Genomic DNA, 14124 nt, shown 5'->3' on the forward strand with positions numbered 1-14124 from the left:
ATTTTGTCCTCTAATATCTGTCTGCCCTTCAAGACTGGATTTAGCTTCCTGCTAAAGTCCGTCACGCTGCCATCAGAATCTGCTGTGCACTGGCAGCCCTCCTCCTGCAGCTGCCCACGTTCTACAGCACACTACATTTGCAATTTGTACAGCATTTGGAAACCTTTTCTCTCAGATCCAGTGTTGAATGTCTTTGGCAACATACCTGTCTATATAATTTTAATTAATGTGCACTTTTAAAAGCTACCTCAAGGTAGCATTTACCACAGGTTTGAAATTAGAAATAATGTCACGTTTAAATAAAAGCAAAAGAAACTAAAACACATTTAAAAAATTGAATTTAACTTTCTAATAGAACATGGGTCAGTTGCTATACACATTTTTATTATAGGGAATTTTTGGTATTTTCAGCCATATAAATTTATATTAACTTTATGCTTTAGTCTTGTAAAATGGTCAGGAGCAGGAATATGGAGAGGTAGGAGGAGAGTAGATGGCATTGAAAACACGGGCATTATCTGTGAAAATATTGAAGCTATAAACATTTCTTGGAAGCTGCCTGGAAATCTGAACAGGAAAGACTCATATTGTATTTTAAAAATTCTGTTCCTTTTCTAAAATCAACTACTAACTTTTCAAACACACATAGAAAGCAGATTATCCTGTGACACTTTACATTGAAGAAAAACAAAATATTTTCAAAGATGCCAAACCAATAATTTAAAATAAGATATTGAATAGAATTTAAACAAGATTAAAATTAAGAAAAAATATGTTTTAAACAGAAAAGGGTGAAAGAGGTCCACTTATAAAGGCAACTGTTGATTTAAAATTATTAGAACTAAGTATTTGTCCATTGCTTTACAAATTGCAACTGGAGATTGAAGGGTTTTTTTAAATGGAAATATTTTTCCAACTTGGAGAGATTGCAACAGTTGCTTTATGGTTATGAACTGCCAAATAGATCCTGTAAATGGGATCCAGTTAGTTCAGAGGAAGTTCAAAAAATCTCTAAAAATTACAAACACCAACAGAAAAATAGAGATTTGTCCTTTTATACAAGTGACAGAAAGCAACAAGAATGGTGCTCACGTTAGTGTTTTGATGTGCATCTAGCTTTTATTTAAGCTCATTGCACTTCTTCAACACTGCTGAACTTCCAAATATCATAACCTCTGGCAGAGTGGCAGTTGCTTCTTATTGAAAACTTTCTCAGCATGGATGCAATACATTGTTGGTCTATAATGAAGGTGATCCAGAAATATATTGGCTGTCAAAGTTGCATCACTGGCTTGCTTTTTTTTTTTTTTAATGCTGGAAGATAAAGTGGCTACCTCTGAGACAAGTTTTTCAAAACTCCATTTTCCACCAGTTCTGTTGCAATCTCTAGGTGTTATAATCAAGAAATTAAAAATGCTTAATCACTGAATTGATCAATTATTGGCTTGCTTCCACTTCTACCCAGGTCACGTAAAACATGCATTCGGACCACAGATTTTCAGAGAAGTGTAGCTCATAAAAATGATTGAAGCTTGTGAAGAATGGATGTGATCATCTAAATTACTTAAAACAACTAAAAGGAAAACTCAAATACATTAATGATTTTTATCTTCACATGAATAAGAAAAGTTTTTTTAAGTCCATGTTGATAGAAAATTGTATTCAAGTCATTAAAAGAGACATGAGTGCCCAATATTCCTCTCAAAAAGAAAATGTTGAATCACAAGAGGTTGTAGCTTTTGGAATGAAGCTAAATGTGACCAGAATTTTTTTTTTTTTTTTTTTTTTTTTTTGAGATGGAGTCTTGCTCTATCGCCCGGGCTGGAATGCAATGGCACGATCTTGGCTCACTGCAACCTCCACTTCCTGGGTTCCAGCAATTCTTGCCTCAGCCTCCCAAGTAGCACTGGCTAATTTTTGTATTTTTAGTAGAGACAGGGTTTCACCACGTTGGCCACCACGAACTTCTGACCTCAGGTGATCCACCCGCCTTGGCCTCCCAAAGTGCTGGGATTACAGGCATGAGCCACCGTGCCCAGCCGATGACCAGAAATTTATAAAATCATCAGGTAGGCCAAAGGAGATGAAGAATGTAAAGTCAGAGACTTTTTTAAATATTAAGGATTTTCTTCCTGAAGTAATGCTCAAAGTGTCCATTACCTAAGTCTTCAGTTGTAATGCATCTACATTTAAGTATTAATTAATTAATTAAGTATACAGCAAAGAGCTCAGCTGGCTCAAACTGGACATCTCTGGTATCAAAATATGACTTCCTTGATTTGTATGGTAGGCCTAAACACTGATTCTCAACCAAGAGATTGTGCTACCTTAGGGGACTTTTGGCAAAAATATCTGGACTCACTTTCAGATATAACCACTTGGGGTAGGAGGGGGTGTGCTTGTGGCATCCAGTGGGTAGAAAAGGTGCTGCTAAATATCCTACAATGCACAAGACAGCTCTCAACAGTGAATTATCCAGTCTGAAATGTTAATAGTGCTGAGGTTGAGAAACCCTGGCCCAGACCCAATCTTAATAGGGCAACTGATAAGAATAGTGTAAAAAAAAAATTATAAAGGATGGTTTTCAAGGATGCAATAAAACTACCACTATAGTAGAAACTGTAGAGTCCATAGAGAAGACAGCTTCCGTCAATATCACATAAATGCATATATGATTACTCCATAGCTTAATTCACAGTGTTTTAGCACATAATGGTGCTTCTGCAGCAATGTTAGAAGTAGCCCAGACTCTGGTTTTCAAGTAAAAGATAAACTTCTTGCTGAGAAAATATCATATTTTATTCTGTGTGAGTGTTGTATTGTTTCATGTGAAGCATCAGAATGTGAGTAAAATGGAAATTCCCATCTTTATATCTGGCAGTTGATTTTGGCTTGGTCTGAGAGCAGAATTTTTGTATTCTTGATATGTCTAGGAGCCAAAAAAGTACAAATATGATTTAGACATTATTTGAAGGGAGATAGTACTACTGGCATCACTCTAAAAATTTTCAGAAGAAAAATTGTTTAGACCTTGGGAACAAACAAAGTCAATAAAATGAATTTCAACAAGAAACACATTACTTACATGATTTAATAGATAATTTTGGCCCTGAAACTAAGTTTGTGTTTCCTTAAAATTTATTACTTGAGGATATGCGAGGCCAAATTTGTAGCTGATATTGACAACAATTTATTGTGGAGGCAAGGATTATTGATATTCTTCATGTAGTGGGAAAAACCATACAATTGTAGTTGTCTTCCTTGAATTACTGAAATTAGAATGTTTCTGAACTAAAAGTCTGTTGGCAGCAGAATTCTTCTTCTTTGGCCTTTGTGTAATGTGATCAGCCTATTTTTTGTTTTTTTGGTATTGGAAATTTGTTAAGACCTCTGTTAGCATTGTAAGATTTACCTGCATTTTTGCTGAAACACTTAAGGACTAAATATTATGTGCAAAATTATTTTATTTTAGAGGTGAACAATCTAAGAGGTGACTAGCTTATTTGACAGCATTGTTGAGTCAGTTTAGCATTATGTACTATCATTAAAATAACGAACAATCTATATAGTATTCAGAATATTTAGAACATGTACTAGGAGTCCACTCTTCTTCAATATACCTGTTGGCCTTACCTGCCTTGGATTATTGATCTGTGCCTTTTGGCACAGTAATAACTGTTTACCCTGATCTTTTTGTTCCTTGCCTACTTGTAAGTATCATTTTTGCTGTGCTTCTTTCTGAGGATCATCAACTGTGTTCCAGCTCATCTCCCATGTCTAATTGAAGGCCTTGAACATGGAAGATGGCATCTCCATAATATGGCAGGGATACCTCTGAGCTTTTGAAATAATAATGAGCTTCCATGAAAGGACACAATGATAGCAGCAAACTGTCTTTCTAGAGACCCCCTTCACCTCTATAGGAGGTTTACGTAGCTATTTCTTTTAGCACACTATGATTCAAATACAAATATTATTTTTAAATAAACTGAGGCTCAGGGAGTATGCATCTGAAACTCAATGTCTAACTTCTATTTGATTGAAGTAAGAAAGCCCATTCGAACAATATGAGAGTGGCTGTGCATGCAACAGGAAAGGAATTAAGTATATTTAATTTACATTTTGGTGGCCCCTTGAGGTCAATATGCAGGATCCCAAACCTAAGCTCAAAATATAAATCATCAAGATTTCCAGCATGCATGTTTTCCTTTATTTTTTTTCCCTATAAAGAAAGGTCAGTGGGAAACGTTTACACTTCCAAATGTATTGGATTTCTGAGAATGTATTCCCCTTTTAAAATAATGTATCATTTTAGTTATGATGTCCAATATGGCAGACCCTAGTCATAAGTGGATATGTAAATTTAAATTAATTACAATTAAATACAATTAAAAAGTTACTTTTTAAAATGCGCTAGCTACATTTCAAGGGCTCAACAGCCATATTTCACTAGTGGCTATCATATGGGACAAGGTGATAACAGGGCATTTCTCTCATTGCAGACATTTCTATTGGAAAGTGTTGCTGATTAAGCCACTGTAGGCAAAAGTCACTAAAATGTAGATAATAATAAAATGTCTTTTTTCATTATTTGTGTGCTTTTCTAAAGGTGTTTAGGAAAACCCTATCATATATGATTTTGTTACATATGTTTGTGAGAAAGAAGTCAGTGTGATGATTAACTTTATATATCAACTTGACTGGGCTAGGGAGTACCTAGATGTTTGGCCAGACATTATCCTGGATGTGTCTGTGAGGGGTTTCTAGATGAGATTAAAATGTAAAGCAGTAGACTGTGTAAAGCAGATTGCCCTCCCTAATGTGGCAGGCTCTCGTCCCATCCACTGCGGACCTGAAAAGGAGAAAAAGGCTGAGTAAGAGGGAAATCCTTCTGCCTGACTGATTGAGTTAGGACATTGGTCTTTTCTGGTCTTCAGACGGGACTGAAACATTAACTCTTCTTGACTTTAAAACTTACTAGCTTTGGGACTGGAACTTACACCATTGGCTCTCCTGGATCTCCACCCAGCCGACTGCAGATCTTGGGACTTCTTAGCCTACATAATCACATAAGCCAACTCCTTGTAATAAATCTCTCTCTCTCTCTCTCTCCCTTTTTATCTCTCTCCCTCTTTCTCTCTCCCTCCCTCCCCCCGTGTGTGTGTGTGTATAAGTGTGTGTGTGCGTGTGTGTACACACACATCTATATCCACTATATCTATATCCAAAAACACACATTCTATTGGTTCTGTTTTTCTAAAGAACCCTAATACACCAAGAAAGGAAGGGAAATAAAGTTTTTGGTAAATAATTGAAAGGCGAAGTTAGTCCCTTGGATTTTCTTTCTTTTGTGTCTTAACTTACCAAGTTCCAGACAGAAAACAATCCAATACAAGAGACATGTGCTCATCTGTGAGGCAAGCAAAGGTGAAAGGGGCAAAAAAACAAAAACAAAACAACAAAACAAAACACTGGAAACAGCCAGATAGAGTAAATATGTAGGGAGAAAGATACGATAATCAGACAACAAATGGCAAGTTTGACAAAATCTGGATTCTCAATAGCAAAATAAAATTATGAGACTGAAGATTATTATTCAGGTTGAAGCTTAGGTATTTAAAAATATGACTGATTATTCTTCAGATGTCCACCTGGGTGGCTTAGGATTTTAGGAATCCCATTACACTGCTTAGAATAAAAATGGATGTACCTGGGCCTTTGTAAGCCATGGTTTCTGTACTCTTAGGCCTGAGCAACAGCTCAACGATGGAAGATACTGCGATTTAGCAGCATACAAAAGACCGCTGAATCATCACCATGTGCAAACAAATACACAAACACCCATTCTTTTTCATGATTGAAGAAATAAACAAGGGTGGTATTAATTATCTGGCTAAAATAAATTATAATGAATGCAAACTCATTACTGTTGAAATCGATGCATGCATAGCAGAAGATACATTTACTGAAGTCAACATACTTAATTACATTTGGAGTAATAAAGAGAGTAGGCATGAAGTCGAATGTCTCTTGAGCCTAAACATTAATTTCGATCTAATTTTCTTTTCCTCAATGTTGAGAAAATGAAAAGGCAAACAAAACTAAGAGACCAATGTTAACTTTATTAGCGTTGTTAACAGGGGATTTTAAGCTGTTTGTACCGTGTGTTTTCCACATTGTGATCCAAGAAAGGTCACTTGATTTTAAAGCCAATAATGTTATTATAAGTATAAAGGTAGCCATATGGCATTTCTCATTCTACAAGAATACAGGTGACATATATAAAGCTTCAAGAGCCACAGTGACAAAACCAAGGGATACACAGAATTCTGACACTGTGGAATGAGAGTCTTTATGACACTTGAGTTTTTGTCCAAAAATTTTCTTCTTTCTTTAATCTGTTTCTCTTTCCAAACAATGTCGAGATTTTTAAAAATTTAATAATTCTTCAGTTTTACATATTTTCTGTTAGCATGGGGTTTTGTGATCTTGCTTAAACTTTCAGATGACTTTATGTTGTTTTCCCAAATAAAATGTTAAAACTCCTATTCAGACTTCTTCATAGCACCTAGCAGAGTGTTGGGCAAAAAGGTATATTGCTGGGTAAATAATTGTTAAATGAGTAAATGAAGAATGAAACCCCCGATATCTATGAAAACAGATAACCCTGGCTGACATGGTATTCTCTCAATTGAGGAGAAAACATCCTGGCCAGATAAATGGCCTGATAATTATTCTCATTAGACTGCTTGGCTGTTAGAGATAGGTGTTCTGATTTAGAAGAGAGAGTTTTGATTTAGAAGAACCTGCCTATCACTTAGAGGATATAGGACTGTAGATCTCTTTGATTCTCTGTATCTGATCAGCATCTCCCATACAGCCTCATCCTTAGATACATAAATGTTTGTCTTCAGCAAGAAAGTAATTTCTGTTGCCTTTTCTTCAGAAGAAATATTCGACTTTTAAAAACTGTGTTGTTTATGCTAGATTTCTCATGAGTAATAATTGGAGTATGGAAAGTGGGATATTAGTAAGTATTTCAGTATGCCATCCAATTTTAACATTCCCAGTTGGTGAAATAGGAATTTTAAAAATCAAATGACGTAGTGAAATGCTGCAAAGTTGGTGATTTCCTGGGTCGTGTTCTAGCAAAGGCCTGAAGATATTTGAGTGGAGCCCTGGTAATATCTGTTCTGAGTGAACAACTGGAGACAATTTTTCTCCAACTTCCCAAAACATTTGGCAATGTCTATAGAAATTTCTGAAACCATATGTGAGTAAGTTGCCCACCTGATGCCCCATCAACCTCTAGGATTTTTAATAAACATTTCCTAAAAACAAGGACTTTATCCTACATAGCCACATGATAATCAAAATTACAATGTTAAAATCAATACATTACCACTCTAATTCTCAGTCCTCATTCAAGTTTTGACAATTGACCAGTACCATCCTTTATGTCAAAAGGGTTCAACAGCGTGTTGTAGTTGTCACGTCTTTTTAGTCTCCTTCAGTTTAAGACAGCTCCCTGTCTTAAATTCAGCTTTCTGGATTACATAACTTTGCCCAGTTTACTTTTTAGAATGACTCTCCATCTGGGTTTATTTAATGTTGCCTTTTGATTATATTTAAGTTGTGCATCTTTGGCAGAATTGTCACAGAAATGATGCTATGTGCACTTTCCTGGAATCTTTTCAGGTAGGGCACAATTTTGATTTGTCCCATCACTGATAATGTTTATTTTTATCACATGATATAAAGGTGATGTCTCCACAGTGAAGTTACTCACTGTAGCATATTTTCTGGGGAAGTACTTTAAAACTGTGAATAGCTCATTATCTGCCAAACTTTCAATTTATTCATTTAAATATATATGAATATTCTGGTATCTTATTTTCTTCAATAACTTATAATCCATTATTTATCATTATTTATTTTGATGATCAACTTTTCCCTGATTAGCCAGTGAGAGCCCAGTACAGCTGCCTTTTGTATTCTATTGATATGTTCTTATTCTTCTTTGGGCAACTCCTTGCTTTTTGACACAAGATATTCCAGGTCATCTTGTATGTTTCCCTGTCCCAGCCCTGGAATCAGGAATTTCTCCAAGAAGTCCTGGTTCCTTCTAGTGAAGAATAATATTTAGAAGCCATGATCTGGAAGCCAGATGTGTTTATTACTATTGGGATGTTTCTGTTGCTCTCTGGCACTCTCATCTGAGGAATTAGGCAGTTAGGGAGTTAGAGAGTTAGGGAGTTAGGGAAATAGGGACTTGGGAAATTAGGGTGCTCTCTCTCCACAAATTCACACCAATGCCTCCAATTCCATTATTACATCACAGGGTTCATCAGAGTTTTCTCACTTTGCATATTCATAATACCATTCTCCAACATTAAGAAATGTGGCTCTCATTATCCCTAATCTATTTACCTTATAATCTATGTCTGTGTATGTAACCCACTTCCCCTCTCCACAAGGAAGATGCCCTCTCCCTGCGGAGACCTGCCTCCTCGTGCTGGCTGTCCATGCTGTAGGTGCCCTTTTCATCACAAGCAGAAGGCACCTTCAGCAGGACTTATTTTTCACCTGCCCCATCCAGGTCTCACCCACAGGTAGACACGCTCCTTGTATTGCTTGGGCCACCCCTTCATTTGGATTTCTCCCTCACCTAATTGGGCCGGGTGGTCCTGCATAGATGCCTTACCTATTCTGTTTTGATACTTCACATGAGGTTGCTCCCTTGCCAAGGGCCCTTGTCACCCTACACATTCTCTGAAGTTTTGAATTGAAAACTGAGACGATTATATATTGGGACTCAGTGCCATTTTTATGGCAGTCTTGCTCTTGCTCTTCTTCCAGCCTGGTGAACCCCTTTTCTAAATGTGACAGCAGGTAGTAATTGCAGAAGCCATTGCAGGCAGGACTATGCCAGCTCTATCCCACCGGGAACTTAGAACTCTTCGTGGGAATAGGCACCATGTCTTCAGGTTGTCTTCTCACAATAACATCTCTTGAGACACCAGAAAAGACACCAACCATAGACAGTTATAGAGCTTCTCTTCTTCTATGATAATCAAGATTATGCAGCTAATAAAATTATTCACCACTTCCATTCACCCCTGCCCACTCTTTGCATGATCACCTTCCTAGAACTGAATGACTATCTTCTCAGCTGTTCATGCTTTGGGGTCTATGCTTTGGAATTTTTGCTGCAGACTTGAAAACTTCTCTCATTGCCACAGAATTCTAACCTCTGTACTTCAAACCAATATGCACAGAAATTTGTGCAAACCTTTTTAAGGTCTTGTCATACTCTAGCAATGAGCTTAGTTTTCCATGCGAATTTTCACCTTCACAGAATCTCTACTGATGCTCCATCTTGTAATCATAGGTTTTGGCTTGAGCTCTAGGTAGGCAGGCTGGCTGGTATGAGAGTCTTAGGACAGACTACTACCCCTTTGCCTCACGTTGCACCGTGCAGCTGTGCAGCTTAGCTGGGTGCAGGGCTGGCCTTGGCTTTTATGACAAAAGGAAGGTTTGGGAACACAGGGACTATGCCAGCTGAATTTAAAAAGCATCTGGACCCATTTTCTCCTATTCTCATTGCTGTTTTTAATTAGATATATTGTGTGGATTCCAGTGTGGAATTCTCTTGAGAGAGCAGAGGAAGTTGAATGTCATTCTCTGCTTTGTTACTCTTCCACAGAGCTTTTCTCTTGAATTTCCCCTTGATCAGTCTTGCTGTAATACTTGTCTCTGTTAAATATAATAGAGTACTTTTAGACAGGAAGGGAGATGTCAAAAACTATAACTTTAGCAATTAAGGATTGACAACCATTCATAGTATATATGTATATTTCTTCTGTTTATTTTTATTTAAATAAATACATTTTTCAATATGTGCTAAGAAATGAGGAAAACACAGGAAAATTATCTTGGCCTTTGGGTTTTTAAAAAAAGCAATTACTGAAAGCAACCTCTAAATTCACTGGAGAATTCTTATGTAAAATATATTTGTTAGAGTCAGGTGAAAGTCACACCAATTTTTTTTTTTCTGGTGGATTTGTTGTGGGTTTTTCATAGTGCAACCCTTTTTTCACATGGATGTTCTTGCTGATTTAAATCTCAGAACTCAGAGTGACAGAGGGAGGGGCAAAACGACCCTATAACAAAATATAAGACACCTGAAGATAGCGGGCCCATGCCGTCTATATGAGCCTGCCTGAGACCTCCAGCAGCCCAGCCTGAAAATATAAATTCCTGAAAACACTTAAAAGACACAAATATGTTTCCTAGGAGAGGGGCTGGAGTAATCCGTTTTCCTACCAGGTATTGTGGTAGCTTAGTTTTCCTACTTTCAAGTGGTGAAACTAGAAATTCGTGATAGGGGTGGGGATGAGTGGGCTGGTGGAGGGGGGCAGAGCAGGACATTTGTCACACAGAGTGGGTAACTCGCTTAGGTGAAGGTAACTTTGCCAGGTGCCTGAGGGGGGCCTCTGGGTAGCATAACGTCACTGGGCACCTGTGGAGAAAGGAGAGGAAGGGAGTAGATTGGGGCATAGAACCAAAGATTTTACAGCCTTGCTGAAAGATCACTTGAATGTGGCCACCAAAGAAAGTGTGATATTCTCTACAAGAGCCAAAGATGTTAGCAGTTTCCAGTTAGCATAGCGTAGACCTTGGAGTTATGTTGGCTACAAAAGTATGTTTCAATATTTATTATCACTCCCCTTGTTATATTTGTGTGGTGATATAGCTACAGTTTAATTACTTCCTATGTACCGGATGCCATACAACCAGGTGATATTGATGATCTCATTTAATCTGCTTAACATTTCTATGAAGTAGGTATTATTATCCATATATCCTCATTTCATAAATGTAGAATCTGATCTTACAGGATGAAACAAAGTGATTAGCTCCAATTGACATGGCAGAGCCTGGATTTGACCCAGATTTCAAGGCTCTATTTTATTGCATAGAGGTAGTACCTAAGAAGGCATTCACTCTGGAGAACCCTGTATTCTTTGATCGTAGCCCTATAAGCTCTATATGCTAACTGACTGAGATGACCAGTTGCTTGCAGGATCAGTTAGCTTTTACTTTGTAATAAACCACCCGAAAACATAGTGACATTAAAAAAAACGCATTTATTTAGTTTGTGATTCTTTGGGTTGGCAATTTGAATAGGCTTGCTGAGCAGTTTTTGAGATCAAGGCCAGGTTCAACTATCTTTGACAGGACTCTCTCAGCTGACAGGGACCAGCTTTGACTACAGGGATGATCTTTCTTCATGGAGTTGATCATCCTTCAGTAGGCCAGTCTGTGGCTGTTCACATGGTGGCAGAAGTATTTCAAGAGCACCAAGAGATGCCTGAATGTGCAAGTACTTTTATGACTCTATTTGTGTCACATTCACTATATCTCCCATTGGCCTCAGCTGGTCACATAGCCAGCTGAGGCCAATGAATCCAGACTCAAATGGACCCAGATTCAAATACTGGAGAAATGGACTGCACCTCTATCAAGAAGAATCTGCAACACCATTTTGCAAGGGCATCACATTGTGAATGTGTCACATTACTAAGTTCTGCATGCAGGGAGAGGAAGAATTTATAATCACTTTAGAGAATTTACCTTGCTCGACTAACTCAGCCCAGTCCTTTTCCAAATGTATGGTGCTTCCCGTGGAGGAGAACCAGACAAAAATTAGGGATCTATCATAGAAAATCATTTTTCACAATGAACATAGACACACAAATCTGAAGCCCTGTCTTGTTGGCCAAATAGTAAAAGTGCTCATTGGCCTTAAGCAAATGCAAAATTTGGACTGCTAAGGTCATTATTCATACTTGTTTAGAAATTTCCTTTGTTAATTGGAAGGGTGAGTCTAAAAAATGTTTATAAGCTATGTATACATTTTTAAAATGACTGTTTTGAAATAACTGTGGCAAAGGCATTCAAAAGATAAAATACCCTTTTTTTGCAACATGCTCTAAAATCCAAGGAAGCCTGTTAGTTTCCGCTTTGTATTTTCCCCATGAGGATTAAAAAGTGGGTGATTATATAACTTAGAAAAGCTCAGAAAAAGCCAAATTTTTAAGGGAAATAACAGTGAAATGTCCCTTCAGGAAAAAAAAGGTTACCATTAAATGCCATGAGGAAAATGAATTACTATAACAAAAAAGAGAGATTTCCTTTATCACATGGAAATAAAAGGGACTTCCCTCAAGATTTTTACCTCAAAATTTGTTTTGTGGTTATGTGGCAGAAATGTTTTTAGTGCAATGTTTCATTTCCTTTCCAGTATTTTTGACTGCTATTGGGCCTGATTCTCTACCCCTGAAAGCACTAACCTGATTTATGTTGACTAGGGTACAGAGGTCCTGTTAGCATCGTGGCCAAAAAGCTTTCAACAAAAGCTTTGTCATCTCTCTACAGGAGAAGACTGTTATTCTGGGCCAGAATCCATTCCCTTGAGTGTAATGAATGCTCTCATAATCACTCCTTGTCAACAGGAGATACTTCATTATATGAAATCAAAATAAAATCTATACTAGAGGTGAAGAAAGTTTGAGATATAAGTCCTCAAACAGTGAAACAGAACTTTTCTTGACATCAAATCAGATATATAATTTAGAAAATATAAATACATATATTATCACAGTTTCAAATTTGACCTTTCTAATTTTTTGTGGCAAAGGATTATAGGAATAATTTTAGGTTAAGTTCTGGGAATTGTTCTTTTGGTAAACCTTGGCTTTGAGGTGTAAGTCTCCTAAGTCAAATTAATTTCATAATTATGTCCTTTAGATGATGAATAAGACATTTGATATTCTTTTGTGATATTTGTGAGTCACATATTATTGGCTGCAAGTTCATGGGCTCAATGCTGCTTTGCCAAAAGTGAGTTTCCAGAAGCTAATTCTCCAAACTCCATTCTCCAAATGGCATACTTGCAATCTGACCAATTTCTGAATTAAGTAGAAGTACATGTGGCTGAGCCCAGGCATAACCCTCACTGCTACTGCTATAGTTTATATCAGGGGTGTCCAATCTTTTAGTTTCCATGGGCCACATTGAAAGAAGAATTATCTTGGGCCACACATAAAATACACTAACACTAACTGTAGCTGATGAGCTAAAAAAATGGCAAAAAACCTCATAATGTTTTAATGTTTTAAGAAAGTTTTATGAGTTTGTGTTGGGCTGCATTCAAAGCCCTCCTGGGCCACATGCGGCCTGCAGGTTGCACAGGCTTGATTTACATGTTTGTCCCCGCAAGCCTCATGTTGAAGTTAGATCCCTGATGTTGGAGGCGGGGCCTAATGGAAGGTGTTTGGGTCGTGAGAGTAGACAATTCAGGAATGGCTTGGTACCACCCTGCTGGTATTAAATGAGCTCTCGCTCTTTTAGTTCCCATGGGAGCTGGTTGTTAAAAAGAGCCTGGCACCTCCCTTCTCTCTCAATTCCTCTCTCTTGCTCTGTGGTCTCTGCACACTCCAGCTACCCTCTGCCTTCTGCCATGAATGGAAGCAGCCTGAGACTTTCATCAGATGCCTAACCTTCCAGCCAGCAGAATCACGAGCCAAATAAGCCTCTTTTCTTTATGAATCACCCAGCCTCCAGTATTATAGCAAAGCTAACTGTTCTAAGACATTTGCTGTCATAGCTGCTTTGTTCATAAGCCTGCTGGACAAGGGCAGAGGGGGCTGAGGGAGGAAATGAACTGATGTCTGCAGAAAGCGGTCATCCAATCCACCTCATTATTGAAATCCGCCTCTGCCAAAAGAATCCTTTGGTGAGCATCATGTAAGATACAAATACCTTCACATTCTGTGCCCATGGATGCAGATTTGTCCACATGTATCTCACCCAGATCTTCTTTTTAATTTTTTTATTTTTTAAATTTTGTGGGTACATAGTAGGTATATATGTTTAAGGTGTGGATGAGATGTTTTGATACAGGCATGCAATATGAAATGAGCACATCATAGAGAATGGGTCAAGAATTTGTCCACTCTGTCAAGAATTTTCCTTTGTGTTACAAACAATCCAATTACACTCTTTAAGATATCTTAAAATGTGCGATTATTATTGACTATATTTACCCTGTTGTGCTAT

Source organism: Pan troglodytes, chromosome 3 (genome assembly GCF_028858775.2).
Source record: "Pan troglodytes isolate AG18354 chromosome 3, NHGRI_mPanTro3-v2.0_pri, whole genome shotgun sequence".
NCBI classification, from domain to species: Eukaryota; Metazoa; Chordata; class Mammalia; order Primates; family Hominidae; genus Pan; species Pan troglodytes.